Source organism: Astatotilapia calliptera, chromosome 15, assembly GCF_964374335.1.
Source record: "Astatotilapia calliptera chromosome 15, fAstCal68.1, whole genome shotgun sequence".
Lineage (NCBI taxonomy): Eukaryota > Metazoa > Chordata > Actinopteri > Cichliformes > Cichlidae > Astatotilapia > Astatotilapia calliptera.
The window spans coordinates 35,566,500-35,572,499 of NC_137436.1; the positions used below are offsets into that span (position 1 = coordinate 35,566,500).

Below are 6,000 nucleotides of genomic sequence, written 5' to 3' on the forward strand. Positions count from 1 at the left end.
TCAAAGGCATACACAGGATAAGTGATCTTTACTCAGGGGGAGTGTTTATGTCATTCGCTGAAATAACCCAAAAATATGGTTTGATAAGAGAAAATAATTTTTGGAAATATTTACAAATTAGGGATTGTATTACCAAAGGAAAATTTACTCAAAGCTCAAATATGGTGGAGTTTTTAGAATTGTCCAGTACAGCACATAGAGCAGCTGTTTTCTACAAACTGTTTAACAATCCAAAAAAAGAGATATGTGAAAACTTGAGGATTATATGGCAGAGAGATTTGAGTTGTGCAATTTCTAAAGAAGATTGGGGTAGAATTTTGTCATTCTCTGATAAATATATAAGAGAGGCCAGGGGTAAATGTCACGGCGAGTGAGGTGAGCCGTGTGGAGGAAATGAAGGAGAATCCAAATGCAGGCAGTCGTGAAGGTGTAAAGGTGGTTTATTGAACATGAAAGTAAATACAAGCGGCAAATGGAGCTAGAACTAAACTATGCTGGGATCAACTAAACTACAGAGCACAAACCTTAACGAGAACGACCAGAAGAGACTAACGGCGGACAGCAGGGAGAACACACGGGTGAGACATGGTAGAAACGCAGATGAGGCAGGGTGGAATACACAGACGGACCAGCAACTACAATAACGGAGGACATGACTTAAATACACCCAGAGAAACACAGGGGAATTACACACAGGTGGTGGACACAGCTGGGAATGATCAACAAGACGAGACAGAGGTAAAACTGAACACACTCACATGAGACCCAGACCTTCACAATAAAACAGGAAATGAGAACACCACACCAAGATGCAGACCTGACACTGAGAGACAGACAGAATGACACATGGAACCTGAACTAAACTAAACGTGAGATACAACCGAGAACAAATCCTTAAACATGAAACTCAAATAATAAACATCATAATCGTCATCATAAACACAACAAGAGAACAAGAAAACAATCCCTGATGCAAACTAAAACCAAAACATAATAACCTCAAACATGGAATAACAAAAACATGAAACTCCACATACTGGGTCCAACGGACCCAGACCCGTGACAGTACCCCCCCTCAAAGGGCTGGCTCCCGACAGCCCCAAACAAAAAGCACAAGCACCAAGCCAGGGCGGGCGGAGGGGGCCCAGGAAGGAGGGCCCGAAACACAAAAAACCAGGAGCACGAAAGTCCAGAACCAAAACACGACTGTTCACTAGTCCATAACACAGTCTGGGGGCCGACCATGCACATGGCGGCGATGGGCAAACAGTTCTGGGGACCGACCGTGCACACGGCAACGACGGGCAAACAGTTCAGGAGGCAGACCGTGCACACGGCAACGGGCAAACAGTTCTGGAGGCCGACCTCTTGGAAGGTAGCGGCGGCCACCGAGCAGGTCCGGAGGACGGCCGCGATGCCAGCGGCGGCGACGAACTCTTTCCGGAGGCCGTCCCCGAAGGCCATGATGCCATCTTAGAGGCTCGGAAAACGGCCGGCAGAAGCGAGGCGGAACGGGTCGAGCTGGCACCGACGGCGGCGTGGCAACCACAGGACCAGACGAGGCAGGACCAGACGAGGGCGGAGCTGAGGCTGGACCAGGCGAAGATGATGAAGACGCGGAGGCTGGACCAGGCGAAGATGATGAAGGCGCGGAGGCTGGACCAGGCGAAGATGATGAAGACGCGGAGGCCGGACCAGGCGTGGATGACGGCAGCGGGACGGCTGCGGAACCTGACGGCAGCGGGACGGCTGCGGAACCTGACGGCGGTGATGCTGCAGGAGGTGATGTGGAGATGTGCTGGCTGGGTCCTCCAGGACCCTCAGCTAACGAGGCGTGGTGCTGGGTGAGCTCCTCGGACCCTCCAGCAGATGTGGCATGAGGCTGGACGGGCTCCTCGGGCCCTCCAGCAGACGTGGCATGAGGCTGGACGGGCTCCTCGGGCCCTCCAGCAGACGTGGCTTGAAGCTGGACGGGCTCCTCGGGCCCTCCAGCAGACGTGGCTTGAGGCTGGACGGGCTCCACGGGCCCTCCAGCAGCCGACACTTGAGGCTGGCTGGGTTCTCCTAAACCCCCAGCAGACGACACTTGAGGCTGGCCGGGCTCCTCAGGCCCTCCAGCCGACGAGGCAGGACGCTGGCTGGGTTCACCTGAACCCCCAGCTAACATGACGTGAGACTGGACGGGCTCCTCAGGCCCTCCAGCCGACGAGGCGGGACGGTGGCTGGGTTCACCTGAACCCCCAGCTAACATGACTTGAGACCGGACGGGCTCCTCAGGCCCTCCAGTGGAACCAGTCTCTGAAGCAGCAGGTACGGAGACCTCTGCCAGTGTGGACACTGGCTGGGACTGAGCAGCACAGTGGCTAGACTCAGGCAGCAACAGTGGGATACAGTCCTCAGAGGGCTGAAAGTGCTCCCCAATACACTCAGCAGAGGACTGAGGCGGACGGGTGAACTCACTTGAACTCTCAGGGGGTGCTGAGAGCCGAGACTGTTCTGGTGAGTTCTCCGGTGAGGCTGCTGGTGCTGGCGTCTTGACCTCTAGGGGTCCAGAGTTGGCTGGTGACTGACACCCAGCCTCTGGGGAGGCCCTAGAGGGAGCAACGGTCTCTGAGATGGCCAGCTTAAATGAACCAGCAAAAGTTTGTGTGGAGTGTGTTCCCTGCTTGTAATGAGGCTGTGAGGATACAGGCTGGGTAAATGAGTGGACAGGCTGCTGAACTGGTGGCAACTGAGCTACAGGTAGCGAAGTAGTAACAGGTGGTGGAGTGGCTGGCTGAACTGATAATAAGGCTGATGAATCTCTTGCCAACTGAGCTATTGACTGGGCTATGGACTGTAACATGGTGTCTACTGGGTCTGACTGTGACTGTAATGGAGGTGATGATTGAGCGGCTGACTGAGTTAGCGACTGCTGGGCAGCTAACCGAGCTACCGGCTGAGCAGCTGACTCAACAAACACAGCCCCGGTATAAACAGTCATATGAACTGGTGAAACAGACGGAGCGTCTTTTCCACTCACCACAGCCGGCAGTTCCGAAGTCCTAATCTCCGGCTGTGGGGCGACGCACCGGTATTAGTCAGAGGTCCCTTTACTACGGTTCGGAGTCGCGGACATTCAGTAATAGTAATAAATCACACAGCAATAGTACATTCACGTTGTTGTAAAAAGCATGATAATATATTAAGTAATCCAAAGTATTCCGAATACGTTACTGTCATTGAGTAACGTAACGGAATACATTACAGAATACATTTTGGGGCATGTATTCTGTATTCTGTAATGGAATACATTTTAAAAGTAACCTTCCCAACACTGGCAGAGGAGCTGCTCAGCATTGTAAAGATGGGAAATGCTTTGCGGCACACCAGCACCACAGGAATGAACGAGCGCTCCAGTCGCTCTCATACCATCCTCACCCTTCAGGTCGTGTTATCCTGCCACAACAGCAAGAACTCTTCCTTTAAGTCTGTCTGCTCCTCTAAGCTCTGTCTGGTTGACCTGGCAGGCTCGGAATGTGCTAGAAAAACTGAGAACACACACACAACTGAAAGAGTTTGCTCATATCAACACAGGCCTGTTTGCACTGGGCAACGTTATCCGTGCACTTTCAGACCGAAGTCAAAATCGGCACAGTAACAACTCCGGCAGTGCACACGTACCATACCGTAATGCCAAGATCACTCGACTCCTTCGTGACTCATTAGGAGGCAGCGCCCACACGCTAATGGTGGCGTGTGTAAGCCCCTCCCACCACTTTGTAGCTGAGACCCTGGGCGTCCTCAAGTTTGCATCTACTGCCCGATACATTCAGAACCGTCCAAGTCCTTCTTTCAGGCAGCGGCTGCAGGAGAGACTCAGAGCTGTCAGTCACTCACCTCCAACTCGTATGGAGTGTTCAAAGGAGGAGGGAGACCATTTTGCTCCATTAAACCTCAGAGAAGAGCTAAAAAAATGCCAGGTAACTATAAAAGATTTTAAAAGGGATGTTGCCATTAAGAGATCGCAAACACTTTGATTACAATCAATTGATAAAAAGTAAAGCAAAAAAAACTCTGAGATTTTTATTTGGTTGCCTTGAAGTGTAAAAGATGGTTAGTGTCTCCAACATGTGGACATGCCTGACACATTAAACAACAACAAATGAGCTTGGTGTTTTATTTATATAAGATAAGATAAGATAACCTTTATTAGTCCCACACGTGGGAAATTTGTTTTGTCACAGCAGGAGTGGACAGTGCAAAAGTTATGAGGCAAAAATTAGAATACATGATATATTACTGTACCCTCTTAGATACCTGCTGTCACGGCCTGTGGCTCAGCATCCAGGGAGCCGTGGGAGGCTGCGGTGGCCACACCCTCGGGCTGGGCCGCCTCCAAATCACCTGCGTCTCATCTGAGGCAATCACCGGAGGACTACTTCAGCCAGCTCTGACGGCTTCTCCTCGCCAGTCTGTAAGTCTCCTCCCAGTGTGACCAGCATTCGGCGTGGAAGCCTGTGGCCTGCCTGTCATCCTGCCTGACTGCCTCCCTCCCTAGGATTCCCTTCATGGGCACCTCTCCCCTCCAAGCTCCACAGTCCTGCTCTACTTGTAAGCCTCGGCTACTTATGAAGTCTAGCTGTTCATTTCTTAACAATCTGCGTGCTGTTAACTCTGTCTCCCCTTTCTGTTGCAGTTTCCCCACGGTCCCGATTACTGTGCTCCTGGGCTCCACGCTCCTCGTTTCCCCCCGTGGCGTGGGCTTTATTTTTCCGTTTCCTTAACGTTGTTAAAAGATTCTTCAGTTCAATAAAAACGTGTACATAGTTCTGAGCTGCGGTGTGCTGAGTCTGCTTTGGGGTCCTGTTACCTGAACACTCCATGTTCTGTGACACCTGCTATTCAGAATAGGAGAAGTGTATTCAGACTGAAATCATTTCAAACTGCTGATGGAATTGCCGTTAAAGAACTGAAGTCTAATATGGATTTTTTTTAAAAACCACAGACATAGCTAATGTAAACTAAGAATGACTGCATCCCGTTTAGATTTGAGGCTGTAGAAAGAAGTAAAGCCATGGGTATATCATTGGTTATTCCTTTGTTTCCGTTACAAGTTGTCAACATTTCGTCTGGAACATCTTATCCTCTGAGAGCTTATGAGAAGATGATGTGAATAAACGCAGCATGGCTCAACTGGATCAAACTGTTTACATAGACAAAAGCCAAGTTGTACAATTTTATAGGCTGGCTATCCTATCCAGTTTCTCTTTTGTATGCTTAGGAAGCTCTCCACATAGACAAGCAACTGTTGCAGCAGAAAGATGCAGAACTGAGACGGGTAAAAGGGGAACTCGAGAAACTCCCTCAAGAGAGGAAAACTCACCTTATGTTGTTAGAGGAAGAAAAGCAGCGATTACGCATACAGTTGAGGAGGAGAACAGTGCAATAAAGAGCTGCTCTGTGATGCAGAAATCAGTATATTTTATTTACGGGAAAAAAATTAAAAGATGAATTTAATGCATGTCTGCTGTGTTATCATTTGTTCTTTAAATGTGCACCTCTGTGCAAATGTTTAGACAGAACAACTGGTGAACCAGCAGATAATGATTGATCGCCTTCGTGGCGAACTCATGACCTTTCGGGGGACAGCCTCAGGGGCAACAGTGGAAGTGGGGGGGGGGGTCTGAGTACTCAGGCAAGAGACCCCCCAGTGTCCCTCTGATCACACACAGCTGCATGTGGAGGCCTCCCAGGAAGGTAGGAAGCAGTGGGTAGCAGTGTTGGTCAAGTTACTTGAAAAAAGTAATCAGTAACTAATTACTGATTACTTACCCCAAAAAGTAATCCCATTACTTTACTGATTACTTATTTTCAAAAGTAATTAATTACTTAGTTACTTAGTTACTTTTTAAAAACACGATTTACAACCTAAAGAGGTAATAAAGCGATAGATCTTTCAGCCCAATTCTACTTTTTCTACATAATCCATCATACAAAATGTAATCAAATGGAAAAGTC

General features: G+C 49.2%; 1 long non-coding RNA gene across 1 annotated transcript; it reads left to right on the top strand.

Annotated features, from left to right (window-relative positions):
• The first annotated feature begins 4,295 nt into the window (after window positions 1-4,295).
• LOC145420605 (uncharacterized) lies at window positions 4,296-4,815 on the top strand. The gene is made up of 2 exons (XR_013901931.1): window positions 4,296-4,593; window positions 4,679-4,815. It is a non-coding gene; the product is annotated as an uncharacterized LOC145420605 (long non-coding RNA).
• The last annotated feature ends 1,185 nt before the right edge of the window (window positions 4,816-6,000 follow it).